This window comes from Microcebus murinus, chromosome 7 (assembly GCF_040939455.1).
Source record: "Microcebus murinus isolate Inina chromosome 7, M.murinus_Inina_mat1.0, whole genome shotgun sequence".
Taxonomy (NCBI): Eukaryota; Metazoa; Chordata; class Mammalia; order Primates; family Cheirogaleidae; genus Microcebus; species Microcebus murinus.
The window spans coordinates 56,624,336-56,645,416 of NC_134110.1; the positions used below are offsets into that span (position 1 = coordinate 56,624,336).

The window sequence follows — 21,081 nt, forward strand, 5'->3', positions numbered from 1 at the left end:
GAATAGATGGGGTGGGATAAAGTGAAACACCTGAGCTTCTAATTTAAAGTAACACTGACTATGTCCCCTAAGCCCATGGCACCTCCCCTGCACAGAAAGTAGTGTTGCCACATATGGCAAATGTGAACTAAGTCTGCAATCCCCACCCACTGGTACTGGGTCTGTAGCCTGTTAGGAACCGGACCGCACAGCAGGAGGTGAGCAGCAGATGAGGGAGTGAGGGAAGCTTCATCTGTATTTGCAGCTGCTCCCCATTGCTCAAATCACCACGCAAGCTCCGCCTCCTGTCAGATCAGTGGCAGCATTAGAGTCCCATGGGAGCACGAACCCTACTGTAAACTGGGTGTGTGAGGGATGTAGGTCTCGTGCTCCTTATGAGACTCTAATGCCTGATGATCTGGGGTGGAGCTGAGGCAGTGACACTAGCTTTGGGGAACAGCTGCAAATACAGATTGTCATTAGCAGAGAGGTTTGACTACACAATAAGTGTAATGCACCTGAATCATCCCAGAACCACCCCCCACACACACCTGGTCCATGGAAAAATTATCTTCTATGAAACTGATCCTTGGTGCCAATTAGGTTGGGGGACCGCTGAACTAAGTGACCCAAGTTCTCCTTTCTACAACTAAGTGAATCAAGTCCTCCACAGGTACAGAAAGTCAAAAAGAGCTGTGCCTGGATATTTGATTTGCTCTGTGGCCTTTGCGGCAGATTTTTAACACTTACATCCTGGCCTTTAAACCTGGGCCAGCCCTACCATCTATCACAAAAGCAATATATAAATATGGTCATGCAGTTCCTTTTTAGGTTCCCAGTTATTCTACAGGTCAACTTCTAGTTGCTCATGTCAACCCAGAAAGCTTGTTTGACTTGGACACTACCTTTACTTCCTAAAGAAGCATTATGAGTAGGCTTTCTCATGTTATATTAAACTAATTAAACAACCAAAGGGTATTGGAAAAACTGTATGAGTCCTCGACGAATGTGATTCATACGACTGTGGGCCTTCATCTTCATGCTTGGAGGTGATAATCTCTACAGCAGTGGTTCTCAAGTCTGGCAGCACATTAGAATTACCTGGAGAGCTTTTTAAAAATACTGATGCCAAGCCTGTCCCAGACCAACTATATTAAAATCACTAGGAGTAAGGGCCAGGCATTAGTATTTTTTTAAAGTTTCCTCATGATTCCAATGTGTGTGCAGCTAGGTGAATTTCTGCATTATATTATTTTCATGGACAATAAATTCTCCTGATTTTCAGAGTGCATAACTGTTTTCACTGCCTTCTGATTTGTTAGGGATGTTCACCCCTACCATTCATCTTTATTGATATAGTACTAAAAATGGTCCTAAATTCTTGTTGAAAAGAAACATTGAAGATTATTAGAAAAGAAAGAGCTCTGAGGAGAAATCTGATGCCTGGAAGTGGAGATCTGTACTCAACATTATCCTCAGTCTAGACATTTTCCTTAAAGACTTGGCAATGGCTTCCAAGATTCTTATGTAACCCAAATAAAAGTGAGTGCTCTCTAGATCAGAACCAGCATGGTACTGCATCCACTAGACAGCACAAATACACTTCCAAGAAGCCTTGATAAATGGTGTTTTTACTTATGTTTCTTTAAAATCGACAGAAAGAAATTGCATAGCAAAATATGCTTAAAAATACTGTCTCCCAAAATCCACTGTTACAGTATAACAAAAGCCTCTAATACCTCCTTCCTGATCTTTCCAAAACACCCTATCTTTCAAATGTTCAGCCTACTTAGGATTTTCCATTTCTTTCTCTCCTCCTCCTTTTCAAATCCATTACTTCCTCCCATAAATAGCTATCTCTTTAATATTTCATCAGTCAACATCTTTTTTCATGGTCAGAATCCATAATTTCTTTTACCTCCCAGTTTAATTAAGGTATAATTGACAAATAAAACTTGTATGTATCTGTGGTATACAATGTGATATTTTAATATGTGTATACATTATGAAATGATTAACTTAAGCTAATTAACATATGTATCACCTTACATACGTATCATTTTTTTTGTGGTGGACACGTTTAAAATGTACTCTCAGCAATTTTCAAGTGTCCAATACATTATTATCAACTATAATCACCATGCTGTACAATAAGCCTCCAGAATTTATTCATCTTAACCGAAACTTTATTTCCTTTGACCAACATCTCCATTTCTTATTCTAGTAATTATAGCACTTTTCTTAGGGAAACAAACCCTGCCCCCTTAAAGGTGTTTCAGGTATAGCTGACAAAACCCAACTTGGGGCTGAGCATGAGACCTGGCCAACACTTCACAGTCCACATGGACCCATTTAGGATGAGCACATGTCTTCCAGGCCGACTGTTTACACTATTAGACAAGAATATTTCTCTTTCTTCCAAGGACACCAGCCTTAGGAGTATATCAGTCTATAATTGCTAAAAGTGACTGTAGGAAGTCTGAAATTGAAGCCAATGACAAGGAAATGCAATTTATGGGTGGAAAAAAGGTGCACCTGGGTGTGACATCACCCAAGTAGGTTAATTCCAAACCTACTAAGCTTTTGATGGAATTCAGCTGTGCTTCAAGGAAAACTATCCTGTGTTACACATATAGAAGAAAATGAGCTGTTTTAAAGTAGACTGAGTTTGGTTTCTATTACTTGACACTGAAAGAGTTATGGCTAATACAGAAATCATCCCTTGGAAATGGGGTGTTACAAGTAAGAGTCCCTAGATGGGGAATTGGCTGAGCTGGGGTATGGTGGATGGAAGTAGGGATGTCTCTACCCTCACTAAGCTACCCTCACTAAACTAAGCTCTCTGCAGAAAAACTCTAGAATGTAGGGATATATTGGTTATGCCTTGCAGCCTTCACTGAGGTCCAAAAAGAAAGAGACTTTGTTTGCAAAGAATGTGTATGCAAGTGAGCCTCCCTGGAACAGAGAGGGAAGACAATAAAACTTTGCTAAGAAAGACCCCTTCTGCCTGTAAGTTACTGAAGGTGTTTGAGGGTCTATTCAGCTTTTTACTTTCAGGGTTAGAGATACTAAATTCTAAGCCCCAGATTAAAGTTGGAATAGATGCCAAAAGTAGAGCAGGAGAGGATCGGGACCCAGGAGGAGGAGGTGTTTGCTCTTCAAGCTCCTCAGGTTCCTCCTTCAGGCTTGTTCTAAACACCCTAACCTGTGAAATCCCTGTTTTACAAAAGAGATAACTCCAAACAAAAGAGCTAGTCATTGGACTACAGGCTGGAGACAAAGAAAGATGAGATGGAAATTTTGAACTGTCTTGAGACAAAGGCCAAACTGGAGAAGATTAAGCTAATTACTGGTAAGATGTGCAGAGCTCTGTCTAGGGCCCATTGGCCAGAGTCTAAACTCTGGGACCAGTGTCAACAAAACGTTAACTTTATCAGTACTAAAATTGACACACCTATTAAGATTTTAAGGGACTTTTGTTTTTGGAGAATCCTCAGTTTGTTGAACAAAGGTCAATATATTATTATTGACATCTATTGTTCTGTAGCTTTTCTTTTTGCAGTTAGCAGTGTGTCTTTGCAAGAGGTCCATACCAGTGCCTACTGGCTTAACCCTCTCCCATTAACTTCTGTAAATGGTATTTATTCATAGAAACGTTCTTTAATTTATTTATCAAGTTCACTGTTGCTGACTGCTGACTCTATCAAATTTAGATATACCGTGAAGGAGTCTATGCATATCCTTGACTATATATATGAAAATAGTTTTCTCCCTAATGGTCAAACCTGATACTATGGGAAGAGTCAACATATCCTAGCTGACAACTTCTGGGAACCAAATAAGCATTTGCTCAGTAAACAAAGTGATGATTATTGTGATTATCATGAGAGCTGGGCTTCATTCCCAGATCTAAGTGTCTCAGAAATACCCTCCATAATGTTTCCACCAAAGCGCCCATGGCCAGTGAGTTTAGGTGCTAGCCGGCTGTGAAGCCCAACCCGCCCACCAGCACAATCTCCACACCAGATTCTCTTTTTCTTTCTAGTTGGTTTTGTTAAAGCCCCATGGTTTCCTAATATGCCAGTAGCATGTTTGTTTTTCATTTGCTCCTGGCTTATTAAAGCCACAGATGTGGGTGGGTGGCAGGAACTCGGCACTTTGCTTCCTTAGCGATAAGTACCACCATCAACTACACACATATGGCTCCCATTAAAGTAAATGGAAGGCACGTGTCTAATTTGGAGGGCAAAATTGGCAAAACTGAAACAGCTGTAGCTATTGACCCTCTGTTGAATGGGTGCTACGTGAGGTGAATAGTTCAGTCCCTTTTTCTAACCTGTTTAGATGACTCCCTTATTGCCTAATGGTCATTTCTTTCTACCTCTGTCCACATATCCCAGGATTTTCTCTAGGCTTTGTTGGTTAAGTAATCATTTCTTTCTTATTATGAAAGAAGAAACCTAGGAAAGCCAGTTCACATCAAGTCTATAAACAGCAGTGACAAACAATAATGCTCCAGTGCCAGAAGAAACTCGGTGACCAATTACTGGGATATTTGGTCCCAATATCAAATATCTAACTGGGGAAGTGGATTGAAGACAAGATTCTTTTTGCCCTCAATTGTCTATGATTCTTGACTTAATTCAGTGAACATTTTCCTGAGCATCTCAAGATGCCAGTTACTGGTAGAATCTGGACATGCACAAAACTATTTCTATTTCCAATGATATTATAGTCTAGAAAGGAAAGGCAAAAAAAACTGTCCCCCACAGGAAACCATGAACAACTTGAGGGTAGAGAACCTACTCTATTATCGTCATATTGTCAGTACTCAAGAGATAGTTGTTGTATGAATAAAATAACTACAATGTGAGTGAGAAAGCCAACGTGAGACAGTAGAAACAAGGTCTGAGAGTTAAAAGAATGGTTCAAAGGTGGATGGGGAAGTACAAATCATCACCACAGAGGTTAGAGAGAAAATATCAAAATGGATGTAACTGACCAGGAAGTATGTATAAAATATGGCTAACTTTGGAGCAGCCGACTATTATGAGATAGTATAAGAACAAAGAGACACCAAGACACTGTCAGAGATGTAGGATGAGAATCTGTAAAGACTAATTTTACACAAGGCAAGAAAGAGATTCAAGAAAGGTGTGACTAAAGGTGTGACTAAATAAAAAAGGTATGACTAAATAAAAAGCTAAATAGTGTGTATGTAAGCTACAGACTGAAAATGCCCATTAAAAAAAAAGATTAGAAAAACATAAAACAAACAAAAAAAGCAGGCCAAAATTGTAGAGTAGTAGACTAGAGAAAGGAAAAAATAAGCTTAGAGGAATAAGACTTTCCTTTGCCCATCATTATAGATATAAACTTCCCTTGCATCCCTCCACAGAACCCAACACAAAATTGCCAAAGTACTGTCCCATGCAATTCAGATATATTTTAAGTTAGACAAAAGGTATTGTATCATTAAAATACTGGTAGTCTTTCCCAATTTGCAGGAAAAAAATAAAATAGGATGTGTTCTCCATTTCAAGTTTGTCTTACATATTTGTGTTACATTTTTGGCATCTACTCTTTACTTGTGCTATCCAGTGGCTAGAGGCTGAGAAAACAAGGAAGTAAAAAGTCAATAAATATTAAAAATCAATAAATATAAACCTAGGAAGAAGTTGGTGTGGTGACTTTACTTCATGGACAAGTATGTTCAAGATTGTGATTTTTATGTTACCAAGGATGATCATAGTTCACATAATAGAATTAACTCATCTATTTTTCATAATATTTTGAAAAGTACTATAAAATCTGGACACTGTATCTCCTGAAAAAATTTGAGAACCATTGGCCTAACACATTATTAGGCATAAAGTAAGCAAACAGTCTTCTAAAGTGTCATTTATATTCATTTCTGTGGTAACAATCAGAGGAACAATGGTGCAACAGGGTCCTAAAACTGAAGAAATGCTGGCATAGGCCATGCCAAATTTACTATTTATCACTTCTATGTCTTGCCAGAAGCATTACAGTGAGTTTCCTATGGAATCCACCCTCTGGTAAGAAAGCAGCTCTTTCCGTTGGGCCTATAAAAAGATTATTGCCAAGAATGTAGAATATTCTAGACTGGGAAGGGAAACTATTGCGAGAGATTGGAGATGCTGGATGATTGAAGAGGAGAAGAATAAGTATTACCCGACACTGTTTTGATTCTGCCTATTAATAATCTCAAAGTAGCACAAGTAAAATATTTGAGTTTTTCCTAGATTCCTTTTGGGGATCCGGATTATGTTTTTTGAGTGTAAAACTACTCCTTACATGGGACTACATGAGTCTCTGGGCTCAAAAAGGTCATACCTAGAATTTTAGGTCCATTGGGGTCACCCTGGCTGGTCTCCAGGTTTAATGACAGTAACTTCCTGCATAGAGGACTTTCTTCCTGATGATAACGTTGATACACACATTCTTTCTGCATGTTGCTGGGCCCACCACTTCTGAGGATTAAACCCTGGGCAAAGAGCCCTGCCCACCTACCTCACTTTGGTTCATCACTATGTTTAAAATCAAAAGGTTTTCTGTTTTATCAGCAACGTGTGCAACCCACTTCCTGTTAGTATCTAAAGAAGGCTGAATATCACCACAAATAAAAGGAACTCTTCTCTAAGACTTTCAATGAGGCAGAGCTAAGAGAAAAGCATGTGAATATTATCATCATGGTTGGTGTAAATAATAGAGCCGGTCTCTTTGGACATGCTCAAAGCTTGTGATCCTTAATACTAAACATGAGGAGGTGACTGCACACAGAAATCTACCTCTAGAAGCAATTGGTCTCCTAGTCTTGGCCAAACCTCTGAGGTAAAGAAATGAAAGCCTTTATCCCATGGTGAAATTTTCCTTCTGCATCATTGGTGTGCTGTCATTTGCCACGCAATCACCAAACGAGCTGTAAGGGTTTCCCATTTTTCTCTACCCTTGGGAGAATTAGCTGGAAGAAATAGGCATCAAATTGATTTACAATTTTGGACAGCCTTTTCCACCTACGTGAGAAAATATTTCTCACAGGGCTTTTCTCAGCTGTTGCCTTTTCCTGACACAAGTGTCAAACACTCTGGCAGGTGAATTCTGCACCCCTGTGGTGGCCTTGGCTGTTGGCATTTGTAAACCAGTATATTTCTGTCATCACCCACAGGCTAACGCTCAAAAGGAAGCTCCGTGTGCAGTGGAGGAAAGGCAGCTGCTGTCGTTCCTGGAGGAAAATGCAGCTAAGAAGCTTCCATTGCACAGCCCCGGCATTTCCTTTTAATACAGGGGGAGAGCTGGAGAGGAGAGGGGCTTCGGGCTCGAGGGATGGACTCTCTGGGACCAGATATACTGTATGTCTCTGACAAGAAGCCTAAGAAGATGGCACAGTAGAAGGGAAGAATGAAAGAGCAGGTTCTCTCCCATCCCATTCCTCATTTTGCCCAAACAGCTATCTGATACAGCACCCAGAAATTACTTCCTTCGATTGTATATGACAAGGCACCAGGGTGAAATTAATTCCCAATGCACTTTCTATTGTGTAGACATAGCATGGACTGATGGGAGCAAAAGGACCCAAATGCACACATCTCAGAGTCATCCTACCTTAGTTTACCAATCAAAACACCTCTGACACTTTACTGGAAGACAATCAAGGGCCTTTTTTACTTTGTCAAATGCAAAAAAAGAGTAGATAAAACCATCTCAGAGTGAAGAAAGACTTTATGCATTGAAAAGAATGTGAAATGTTAGAGTCAGAAATTGCCTTAGCATTTCTAAGCCTCTCAGTTTTGGTGAGGAAACTGAGGCTCAATAAAGTGAATTCACCAACTTCAGCTAGCTGGTTAGAGAGAGTAGTAACCTTGATGTAGTTATTTAGCCAAAAACACTTAGTGATTTTTCCAGGCACAGCAGTAGGGACTGTGTGTACAAAAGGGAAAAGAAACTACACCTTGATTTCCTTGAGGGCAGGGGCTATGGCTTCCCACTGGGAGGTCAAGGTTGAAGTGTTACACCAAGAATCATCTGTGTATGACAGTGGATAAATACAGGATGGATGAGCTCATTCAGGTACAACGTGCAAAGGGAAAAAGGAGAGGTAAACCCCAGTCTCTTCTTGAGAAGTCTAACAATGCAATCTCTGTAATGTTACATTGCAAAAACTTGTGATTTAAGCAAGTTTGAAGTGAATCAAGAATGTCATATTCATTACCAAAATTCTCTGAAATTTCACACTTGTACTGCTTACTATAAAGCAGATTTTGGTATATAACACAAATATTCCAGATACTTTCCTTTAACATACAAATCACTATAGTTGGAACCCTTCATCCTTCTAATGTGCAATCTTTTGCCAGGCTTTCTTCTTCTAATAGTTTCTGGATATCTTAATATCATGTGCGTTCACTGTGTTAGTCAGGGTTCTCTGGGAAAACAAGACCAACAGGATACACGTAGAGGAGATTTACTGTGGAATTGGCTCACATGACTGTAGAGGCTAAGAAGTCCCGCCACATGCCATCTGCAAGATGGAGAACCAGGAAAGCCCGTGGTGTAGTTCAGTCGGAGGCTGAAGGCCTGAGAAGCAGGATCTCCAATGTCCAGGGCAGAAGACAGATGCCCCAGTTCAAGAAGAGAGAGATAGAAAATTTACCCTTCCTGTACCTTTTTTTAAAATTTTTGTGTCTTCAAAAAACTGGCTGATGCCTGACCACATTGGTAAGGGCAGATCTTCCTTACTCAGTCTACTAATTCAAATGCCAGTCTCTTCTGCAAATACCCTCAGTGACACACCCAGAAATAATGTTTTACTAGCTTTCTGGGCAACCCTTAACCCAGTCAAGTTGACACATAAAATTAACCATCATATTCCCCAAATGCTGCCTTCATCAGCCATCTGATTCTGCACTCTGTAGGCTGCGTCTTCCCATTCCAGGATTGCCATCTTCAAGAATAAGAGAAGCTGTTTCCCTCCATTTCTCACAGCATTGCAGAAATAAGCTACTTTTTTTTTTTTCAAATAAGACTTTTCTAAAAGTAGCCCACAGATATTGCATAGTATCTGCCCCTTTCTAGGTACCTTACAAAGTAGGTTCACTTAATGTCCTCTTTCCCAGGCCACATGCTCAGGCCCAGGGGTCAATCTCACTCCCAAACACTGTGTGTGCTCCAGGTCCCTCCACACCTCCAGTTCTAGGCCAAAGGAACCTGGGCCTTGGAGAGAGAAGAAAGTGTTTCCCTATCCCTATTTTCAGACTCACCCAGGAATGACTTCTTTCCAAAATCATTGACAATTGAAATGTGCATTTCCTTTTGGAGGCAAACCTACTCCTATCTACACAGCTGTGATTGAGCTGCTCACAAGAAAAATCCTATAATGACAGATATTGGCACATTTCCCAAAGCCCCTGTTCTTTGGGGGCCCAGTTCATAGAACATTAATAGCCCAAGTGAAGTTAGGTGGTGCCAAAATTCCTCTTATTTTGTGATAGGCAGAATAATGGCTCCCAAAGGTATCTGTATGCTAATCTTGGGACCTGTGATTATGTATGTTATCTTACATGGCAAAAGGTAGTTTGCAGCTAGGATTAAGTTAAGGACCATGAAATGGGGACGTTATCCTGGATTATCTGGGTGGGTCTGATATAATAACCAGGGTCTTTAAAAGCAGAGAGACTTTCTTGGCTTTGGTCAGAAGAAGATATGGCTACAGAAGAATGGTGAGAGAGTTGCAACACTACTGACTTTGAAGTGGAGGAAAAGGACCACAAGCCAAAAATGGAGGCAGCCTATAGACGTGGAAAAGGGCAAGGGAACAAATATGGGGAGCCCCAGAAGGAATGCCACTTTACCCACACCTTGATTTTAGCCCATTAAGACCTGTGTCAGATGTCTGACCTACAGAACTATAAGATAAAAAATGTATGTTGCTTTAAGCCACTAAGTTTGTGGCAATTTGTAATGGCAGCAATAGAAAACTAATATCTATTCCTTTTCAGTTTCTCGTCACTGAGGGTACAAAAAGCATGGAGGAGCAAGTCTCACTTAGGAATACCCTGAGACACTTGTAGTGTGGGTTCCTCGGGGGTGTGGTTTAGTAGATTTTGATAAGCAGCAGGTCTTTAGTAACCTCAGTGATTGCCAGACTCAAGACAATTACCTAAAACAGTGAATAAAGTTGAAGTCAATCATGAGAAGATTTAAATGACTCAGAAATAAATCCTTGAACCCAGGGTTTCTCAACCTCAGCACTATTGTCATCTTGGGCCAGATAATTATTTGTTGACGGTGGGGAGGGTATCCTGCTCATTGTAGGATTTTTAGCAGCATCCCTGGCCTCTACCCACTAGATACCAGCAATAACCCTCCAGCTGTGACAACCAAAAATGTCTCCAGACATTGCCAAATGTTTCCTAGGGGGCAAAATCACCCATGGTTAAGAACCACTGTCCTATCCTAAAGATCTCTCAGAAAAAAACAAGGAGTTGTTATATAAGGATAACTTAGATATGTCAGGAGATGAAATTATTCAATAATTAAGAAATTATTCAATAATTAATTCAATAATTAATACTGGTAGGATATGTGTCACTTCCATAGTCCTTTATACTTCCAGAACATTAAACAAATAGGGTCAGGGACACAAATATCCATTTCTAAGTGATGTAGGTATCAAGATCTTCTTAGATAAATTCTGTGCTTTCTTGCATTTTCAATATAAGCTGTTTCCATGAGTCAATCGTTTTTCCTGGCAAAGTGACTTAGAATGCTGTTAAATGGATCTAGGCATCATGGCTTCACTTGTAAGGACATGGCATGACTTCTTAGGATATCACACACCAACACAACCAACTGCAGGTGGCTTCAAGTTACACAGCACAGGCCAGTGGGCAAGGGGGGAAGTTGTCCTACAGCCACCGACTGAGAGGGGCCGAGGCCTCAAACAGAGCTAAATTAACTTGGGCTAAGTTACTATATGGGATCTATTCCCAGAAAAAAATAGAAATTCCATTGAATTAGATGTCACATGTACAACCTGTCACATAATTTAATTTCATGAATGAGACTTAGAGCTACGCTAGCCCTACCTTCTGGCACCTGAGGCTATGACATGCATGAGAAATCAAAGGTTATCTATTCTTCTCAAACATGGTAATGATCTAAAAATAGGGAAGTGATTTAGGAACTAAACAAAGCAACTGAGTTAGCTGTTTGTAACCTGTGAATAAATCAGTACACAAATTCAACTGACAGCACTTTGAAATGAACAATTCAGCCTAGAGCAAAATGTAATTCATCATCATGATCATATTAACCCAAAGTAATAAATTAATGGAGCAGATGATCCAAGGTTCAAGTGTACAGCAAAACAACTAAGCAGTTGGGTGACACTTTTTTCCAGATCATTAATAAATTTGGCTAGATGTCTTTTGTGGGATTGAGACTTTTTTAAATTGGTATTTTCTTTAACGTACATTTCAAAGTCTGTTACCTGAGAGGAGGATTAAGTTCCTGTGTATTTCTTCAGGAGTAGGGCCCATGAATGGAAGTTTTAGAAAATCAGGTTTCAGAACAAAACACCAAAAACCTTTTTTTTGTTGTTGAATGAGAATCACTTGACAGAATGAGCTCTATTGTGAATCAGTTCTTCCAGAAAGGGCTGCAGCATCACTTATTACAAATGGTTCATGTGAAAGCCCTGGTTTCAATGAGAGACTAGACCAGCCACCTTTAAAATGTTCTCTTCACACCGTCGGGGTCTACACTGTAGTAACAGCATCTAAGAGGTGGCTGTCATTGGGCATCTGCAGGTCCTGGGTTCTAAGATGTCAGATGACTGCTCCACCCCCAAAGGCCCAGAGGAACCTGACATGGCCCCCAGAGAATCAGTGACAGGGCCTTGTCCTAGCTTCTGTGACGGAGCCGCTGGTCATGACTGAGCACCTGAGCAATTAGCATGTACTAGCAGGTTATGAGCAGTCTGGGCCCACCCTGCCCCCTGTTTTTCTGCCTCTTACTCTTCTCTCCTCAACAATAAAACTTTTTGTAATCCAGTTATAGTTCCATTCCTAATATTCTAGGTCCCTTATTGATGTTTTTTAAGCCAGATCAAAATTTGGGCTCAAATCTGTTCCCTTTATATATTATAAATACAAATCATTCATTCAGTAACTATGTATTAAGAATAAGGTCCTGTAGCAGGCACTGGGATTACAGTGGTGAGCAAGGGAGGGGTGGCCCCTGCCCCTCAAGGCCTCTATAGTCAAACAGGGAAGATATGCAAACAACAAGCACAGCCTAAGTGAGGTATAAAAGGGGAAACAGAGGGCCTTGCAGGAGTATGTGGAAGCAGCTTCTCACCTACTGGAGTGAGGTGAGGTTTGCCATAGCCAGGGGCTTTGCACAGAGACCTGAGGAAGGAGTGGGGATTAGACAAAGAGAAGAAGAGTGCTCCAAACAAAGGGGAAAGCACAGAGCTATGTGCTTTTGAGGAGGTGGTAGAAGCTGCTGCGGGTGGCCGCCTTGCAAAGGACCAGGTAGAGAGCCCTGAGCAATGAGGCTGAGGGGTGGGTAGATGTTCTTCTCCCCATGTGGTGTAGCCACACCAAGCTAATTATAGTGGGAACAAGGAAAATGCCACCCTCCGAGTACTATCAAACACTCCACCCTGTCCCTGCCCATGCAAATCCAGGTGACGATCTGTTCTGGATACCTGTCCTCCACACAACTCAGAGGTGACACTGATGGTGGAGATGGTGACTGTCCCTCTTCCCTAACTCCCCGCACTTCCACCAAAGGCTGCTAGGAAGCTCCACCATCTCTCAGAGAGGGCCTACTGGTGGTGGCTGTTACACAGCACAGGCTTGGGGCCACCCCCAGCTCCCTAATTCTAGCATTGCCTTGCAGCAGATGGGCTGGAGCAGGGACCTCAATGTGGTGTGTGCACCTATCAGCATTGTTCTCAAGGGACAGCCTCAGCTAGAGGGGGAGGTTAGTGAGGAGAGTGTTAATGAGATAACGTGTCCCCTCCATGCTGAAGGAGTCTCGTCCTTGTCTTTCCCCCAAGTGTTGCTTGAAAAGGACATTCTGGAATGACAGATACCAATCGCAGCCTCCCCCGCCCTCTGTCTGCAGGCTGCCTGATGTTGAAGGGTAGGGAGATGGTGTGGAGGCGGCCTAAGCAGCACTGTCTATACTTAGGGCCCCTGCCCACACCCTGCGTCACCCGGCTTACTGCCGAGACAAGAGAAAGCCTTCTCGGACTCCCACCCTTAGCCACTATCGCTGGTTCACTGTTTCATGGGTGTAGATGGATTTTCAGGGGCTACTCCCTCCCCTTTTTCTCAGGGCTGGCAGCTCCCCTGGGCCTTGGCAATCAACAATCCCAGGGAATACCCAGAGTTCTGAATAAAAGTGGATCAGCTTGGTTGCCAAAGCTTCTTGGTAGGCACAGAGTGTCCATCCAACAGGTGACCACAGATTTTGACAATTAGTTCTGGAAATCACACCTGGTAAAAGAAGCAGCAGTTTTCTGAAGTTAACAAGTACGATCCATTTGATGAAATTGGAACCCAGACTGATTGATCATGATGCTAAGAAAATATTATTTTTAGATGTGATCATGGTATTATAGACATATTAAAAATAAAACAAGAACTTATCTTTTAAAAAGACAGGCTGAAATATTTATCCATAAAGTGACATGCTGTCTAGGGTTTATTTCAACATAATCTGATAATGGAGGGATGGTAAATACCTATGTAGATGTGACAAATTTAGTCATTAACTTATGATTGTTGAACCTGGTGATAGGGACTTTGCGTACATACATGTTGTTATACTATACTTGCTACATTTTCTGTTTGAAATTTTTCCTAATATAGAGTTTTAAAGGTTATAATTAGTAAATATGTAAACTATTAGAAAGCATGGAATATCTGAACCGCTTTAAAAACCATTAATAAATGACATTTCACCTGGTGAATAAAAGAACAACAAAAACTTCATAGTACACGTTGTATTCAGCAAACTGAAAATTGACTTGGGAAGACCTTCTGCTGTGGATTACAGGTAAGCGGAAATGTAGGCTTGGACAATTAAAAGTAGATCACATACAAAGAAAGTAAAATTAGCAGGGAGATTTCAAATATCATGTATTCTTTTTTGGCAATAATACTATTGGGTTTACCAGTAGATAATCAGTATTGAACAAAAAAAGGGAACATTTATTTACTTTCTAAAAGCTTTGAGTCTAATTCTTCTTAGGCACAGGAATAGTTCCATATAACCTCAAGTCAATTAATTTGGGTTCTGTGTAAAGGAGACATATGAAACCTCTCAGAGTCATTCTATTCCAAGGATGGAAGATTTGGTCCCCAAAATGGACATAAGTTTCATTATCCAAGAGACTAGAGATACTCAGCTTTAAATCAATGGTGTAGAGATGTGGCAAGATTCAGCAAGTCCATCCTAAACCTACAGGCTGGACTTGCTCTCCAAATGCAAGAGAAAGAAGGAGAATCCAGTGAGTGTATCATTTCATTCTAACTTAGAATTTAGATGCCTGTCACAATGCACATTCCTAGTACTTTGTTCAATACAAACAGTGCCAAAGTGTTCGTGTTAAACTTCAACTGCCACCAAAGAATTGTATCAGGGGACAAATAGACATTGACTACTTGAGAAAGTGCAGAGCCCCGGCCACTTTCAGGTAGGGTCAGAGTTTATCAGTGAACTTTTTTATTTCTTTTTGAGACAGAATCTTGCTCTGTCACCTGGGCTAGAGTGCCCTAGCGTCAGCCTAGCTCACAGTAACCCCAAACTTAAGCAATCCTCCTGCCTCAGCCTCCTGAGTAGCTGGGACTATAAGTGTGTGCCACCACGCCTGGGTAATTTTCTCTGTTCTTTGTAGAGATGGGGACTTGCTCTTGCTCAGGCTGACCTCGAACTCCTTGGCCTCCCAGAGTGTTAGGATTACAGGCATGAGCCACTGTGCTGGTCAACTATGAACTATTGAGTGCTCACTGGGTGCTAAGCACTTTGCTAACATTATCACATGGAAACCTTTCAGCTTCCTTATTATTATTCTCTTCCTATTTTACAAACAAGGAAACCAACCAACAGAAAGTCGCCTGAGGTCATACAACTAGTGAGTGGCTCAGCCTGAATTTAAAACCAGATATGACTGACTATAGAATATATGTTCTTCACCACCACACAAAGCCTATTTTATTACACACAACAGAGACTAATAAGATACATTGGAGGCCATGCTCTCTCTGGCATAGACCTAGTAAACACATATCCTTGTGTTGATTCATCAAACACGTCATCCAGCTATGCCGTGTCTCCTTCATTGCAATTAACCTGCAGTGCTGGGAAATTCCTTTCCTTGCAGACGCTCACAGGACTCCACTGTGAGATATGGCAAAGAACCACTCATATGTTTAAAAGTAGCCACTTGTTTTTCACACACACACAGAGGCACGCACACACACACACACACACACACACACACACACACACACACACACACACTGATTTTGGTGAGTTGAAAGTTAAAGACTGAGACAAAAGAATGCCTGAGAATGACTGCTGAGGGGTCAAAAATAACTTCTGATTAGAATTCAGAGGCGAGCCTAATCTGAGGCAGGGCTGACTTGTTAACATGCCAGAGAGACTATTTCCTGCTGAGGAAGGAAAATTTGGACTTGCAGGCATGTGGGCAAGATGGCCAAACAGGACTTGAGAAAAACGTAGGAAAGGAGTGATTCTTTCAGATAGGTTCTTTCTTAGGAATAAGAGGAAAGGTTGACCTTTCCCCTACAAGCAGATTTTAAGTGGATCCAGTTACAATGTCCTTGTTGACCCTGAAGGACAAGTTACTTGGCAGAAAAACTGAACACAATCCTCCCTTTTGAGAAGTGTAAATATTTACCTCCCTAATACCACTGGAACTACAATCTTGCAGCTAGTGATACGCTGCACGCAAAGATTTATTGTAGTACCTGGCACACGATAGCTGTTAATTAAACAACAGCTTCTCTATGACATAACATTTGTACCAGCTTTTGAAGGTAACATAAGGCATCTCATTTCTTGTTTATTGATATTCACTTGGGTTGGCTACATCCAATCTAATTCATGAACTCTTTTCTTTGGGACATCATAGCATATATTTCAAGAAGACCTATGAGGTTTAGTGTTCTATTGTATTTTGTGCTGGGATTTCTCATGAATGGCAGGGACCAATTGTTTCTTATGACACTTGATCATAAGACATTCTTAAGTGTAGTAAATTTCTTCCTTTAATTAAAACATGTGAAAAGGAAAAATTATTGCCTCAATTTATGCTCTCCTTCACAGACATCTCATAGTGCCAAGAGGTGAATGGCACAAAATGAGTAATACCTAATTGCCACTAAGGAACCAACGTTCATGCATTTTTTTCCTTCAATTAAGGCAGAAAAATGGTTTATTCCTATAATAGCTCTCTCACTGGGTTATATTTTATGAAATTCCAGATTTTTCTAGATTTTAAATGATGAAGTTTCTATACAAGTTGGCTTAAATAAACAAAAAGGAATTTATTAATTAACATATGGAAGATCCTAAGGAGAGTAACATCTTCAGATATAGTTTGATCAAGGTGCTAAAAATAATCTTATCAAGAATCTGACTCTCTCCATCTTTTGCCTTGTTTTTCTTTATATTGATTTCATTTTCATGTTGGCTTTCTCCATGAAGTGGCAAAACAGCTTACCTTATAACTTAGCAGCACCAACAGAAAGGAAACCTCTCCTTCCCTATATCCCCAGCAAAACCCTGGGAATGAGTCTCTCCATATCAATAAGGTCATGTGTCTGTCCCTGCCTCCAGGGAGGAATAAAATATGCTGATTCGTTAGTCTAGTCACTCCGTGGGAGGGAAGGAACTGGCAGGTGGCGGGATTTCAGGCCCATCCAACTGCATAGGCAGGGAGTAAGATGATTTCCCAAAGAAAAATTGAGTTGCTATTTCCAGAAAAATGAGAGACAAGTGGACAAAATTAACAGTATTCAACTCTGTACAGCACAGTGGAGTCTTAGCAAAAGCATTTGTGAAAGACAAGCCTAGCCTATTTTTCACTAAATTTCATGATAGCAGCAACAGGTACAAATTATGGTGGTATTTGTGGGTTATAATTTCATAATTCCTTCCAACTTGTTTTGTCATTTTATTAATAGATATGCTTTGAACAAGGAAGAAAGGAAGAGAAAATGCAGAAAGAGTAAGTAGTATATGCACATCTGTATTGACTCTGATGCATTTATGGCAAACTTTGCTTAAACTTACATCCAAATTTTTTTAAGTACCATCTATTCTGTGGGTGGAAGCAGATAAAAGTTTGAGAGCTGCTTCTTGACCTCTGGAGAATGAGCCTTAGGAAATCTCAACTCCACCAGAAGGAGTGCCTCCAGCCATTAAATATTTTCCTAGATTCTCAGTGTATGCCCTTTGGATTTATCTTGTAATTTTTCCTTAGGTTTTCAACCTTTACTAGCAAATAAGTAGAAATTTCCATGGATGTCTTTGATATCAACTGAATATAAAGACCTGCACAAAGACCTATGCATTAAAATGAAGATAGAAGTAAATAACTTTTTCATTGCTTTACACATGTAGTTGCCTTTTAATGGTCCTAACAGAATACTGTGTTGTTTATTTAATATTATCATAGAATGAGGTATTCAACACAGGAAATTTCTTCAGGTGATTATTTTAATTGTGCGTTACCTTCTAAAAAAAAGTGCATTATTTTCTTTAATACCTTGGTTAGCATACATATCTGGATCATAGATAAAAATAATTAAATTAATGAGATCAAAATCAGTGGCGGCCTCAGGGCTTATGATTTACTGGGGTTTGCAAACATCTTTAGTCAATATACTAGATGACTTCAAACTCACCTGCTATTGGAGTTCTGTCTGCTGTGTCCTCCTCCATTGCTAGAGAGTCAACTGAGGCTTCTTAGTACTAGTAGTGTATCTTCCTCATTGGAGAGCCCAACCTGCTGTAGAAGGGATAATGCATAACTGAGTTTGTTTGTATTTTGTCTAAAATAAGATACCTAGATTCTATGTCATCATTTAAGAAGCTCTACAATGAATTAGGCATAACAATTTCAGTACATTGTCTATATTTTATCTTCATCACTCTCTATACTCTAAAATCTAAGACAGTAGTGCCATGCCACATCTATGTCCTTGGAATGAGTGGCTGATACGTAATCGACACTCAATCAATATGTTCAGAATGATTAAATTTACAGATTGGCATTTATTCTGAGTGTTCTGAAACATATAAAAGTGCTTTCATATTCTTGGCTTGGTTCCTTATAGTGGAGAATTAGATCAATGGATTCTGTATAAACTGTGGCTTATAGTTCATGTGAAGTGAGAAAATTTGTGCAAAACCACTTAGCTTAGTGCTTGACACATAATATAGTGGTGCTCAAAAATGTTAATTAAATCAGCATTTTTCTCACCTTTTTTCTGTTTGGTTTTTTTTTTACTTTCATTGGTTAAAGAATTTTCAGAGAGCTCTTCTGGTTGGTAATGGCGAGCCCATACCAACAGGTGCATAGAAGCATGTTTACTTCAGTGAGTAAGAATAGAAAGATAGGAGAGATTTAAGACTAGGATGTGAAATGAGGATTGAACAAAGAGCAGAGGGATGGGTATGAAGGCATGTGTACCCCCTCAAATTCATACATTAAAATTCCAGCCCCCAAGATGATGGTATTAGGAGGTGGGGGTTTGCAGAGGTGAACAGGTCATGTGGGTGGAGCCCTAATGAATGGGATTAGTGCTCTTATAAAAGAGACTCCAGAAACCCTCTCTCACCTTCCATGTGAGGTTATGGTGAGAAGCTGCAGCAGGTCCTCGCCCGACATAGAATGTTCAGGTGCCTTGCTTGGACTTCCCAGCCTTCAGAACTATGAGAAATAAAACAGGTGTTGCTTATAAGTTTATGGTATTTATTTCCAGCAGCCTGAATAGACTAAGACAGTAGCTTGTAAAGACAGATAAGTGGTATAGCTCTCTTTGGTGGATTAGGGCATTAAGTAAAGTTAGGTGAGTTATGGGTTACAGTGAATTGATATATGAATTTTCTAGGATAATTCTGAGAATAAAGAGAGAAGCTTTAAGAAATAAGTTGAACTTTGGGGAAGAAGATCTGGGAACCTAGAATACAATAAAAAAATCTAAATCTTCCCCAACATTTTTATACTTTACCCTATAAGGGACTAAAACATAAGAAGTTTATGGTTTATCTTTTTAAAAAATTCTTATTTGCTTTTATTTACACCTTCTTTCTTTTTTTGTACACCTTTTATAAGTCTCTGCTTAGTAGCTTTAAAATAAAAGGCTACTTTCACATAAATGCATTCAAAAATTGTAATTTAACCAAAGCAACTTGACTCTGACACAGATCTTGGCTTATACATTAGATTGTACTACATTTGGTACATTCCTATTTCCTTTTCATATTTCGAAGATGTCTCAAGTATAAGCTCTGAGACCCAAAAGCACTCAGGAGCCCAAGTGATTGTAAGTCCCACTATTGGGGTTTCTAATCACAAGTTTTTGACATACTTAAGACATGCTGGATGCACAGACAATGTTTGAGCCTCACTGTGCTTGTAGGTTAGCCCCAGAGGTTGCTTTTTTTGTTAAATAAGTATTAGGTCTATTGGAAGGCTAGCTTTTCCAACTACAACATAGCTTCCTGCTGAGATAAGCAGTTGGTAGTTGGAAAGCGGTGAAAAAGAACATGTTCTACTTTTGCTACGAAATGTTCAAGGAGGTAGCCGATACCCCAATTTTTGCCAAGAGACTTTGAAGAATAGAAAGGTCAAGCAAGTCAGCCATATTTTTAGATTAAAATGCAACTGAGTTGTTTCTTAAAGTCCAGTGGGGGAATACAGTAAGAGAGAAACATGAGATCATATTGTTCAGCTACTGACTAAAAAGTCAGGCCATGTTCTTAGGGTCTGTCACTGTATCAGAAAAGACAAAGTTTCACCAATAGCATTCAGTAGTGGGACCTCAAAAGCCCCATCAGTAGGGAGAAAAAGGTAATGGGGCTGTGCTTTTCATGCTAAATCAGAATACACACAGCCCTGGAAAAGATTAAAATGAAACTGGTCATCAGTTAGCTACCAACCAGAAGAAAGTTTTACTTGGCAAATGGGGATTAGGGATGGAAAAGAGTTGAGCTCATAATAGGCAAATAATCAACTTGACTTCATAGAGAATACAGTTGAGATTAAGCTAGCCTAAAATAGAATTCCTGAACAATCTCCAGTCTCCTTCTCTGTGAACTAGTCTTGATGTTGGAACCATGCAGATAGGTTTGAAATTTAAGGTGGATCTTCACTATATAAAATGTTGCTTTAACCTTGTCATATTGTCATGTTGGAAAGAGAAGGGTGATTCATTTCTCAATATTTTAAACTTCAGTTACTAGTCCTCTCTTGCTTAAAGAAAAAAAGACTCATGAGATTTATCACTTGGTTCAACTTGTCATCGTTTATCTTCTAGCGAAGATCAAAACTCTTATTTATTCCTATGTGTTTGAGGCCAGTTTATCATAACCACGAAGATATGCCACTGTGTAGCCAATTCCTTGCATTCTCCAGTCATTCTGATAATATTTCTGTTCTCAGATTGCTGTATTAAAGCATGTGGAGAAACTATACTTTTTTTTTTTTGTCTCCCTTTCTTGTCTCAGCAAGAGGTTTTTTTTCTTAGCAATTCCATTAAGGTATTCATATTTCCAAATATCAGACTCCATGAAGTAGTTTTCCAGATTGGAACTTTACAGAGCAGAGGTAGGTTAATTGACATTTTTAGGGTTTGAGATGAAAATGTAGGGAAACACACTACAACAGAAAGAGGAGAAAACATTACAACTGTTTTTAAGACATCTCAGGTCATTTGTATCATTGAAACTTCACCAGCATCAAAATTAGTTATTATTAAATAAAAAATTAATCTACGGGTGACATTCAAAATATTGAACCACTAGGACAGCCTG

The 21,081-nt window shown here is 39.9% G+C and overlaps 1 long non-coding RNA gene across 1 annotated transcript in view; it reads right to left on the minus strand.

The window, feature by feature from the left end:
* Window positions 1-19,638, minus strand: part of LOC105882131 (uncharacterized) — a 45,076-nt gene extending 25,438 nt beyond the window's left edge. Inside the window, exons 1-2 of the long non-coding RNA XR_012920177.1 lie at window positions 18,885-19,638; window positions 17,949-18,052 (exon numbers count right to left, since the gene is read on the minus strand). This is a non-coding gene — a long non-coding RNA (uncharacterized LOC105882131). The remainder of the gene's footprint in view (window positions 1-17,948; window positions 18,053-18,884) is intronic.
* Between the last annotated feature and the right edge of the window lie 1,443 nt (window positions 19,639-21,081).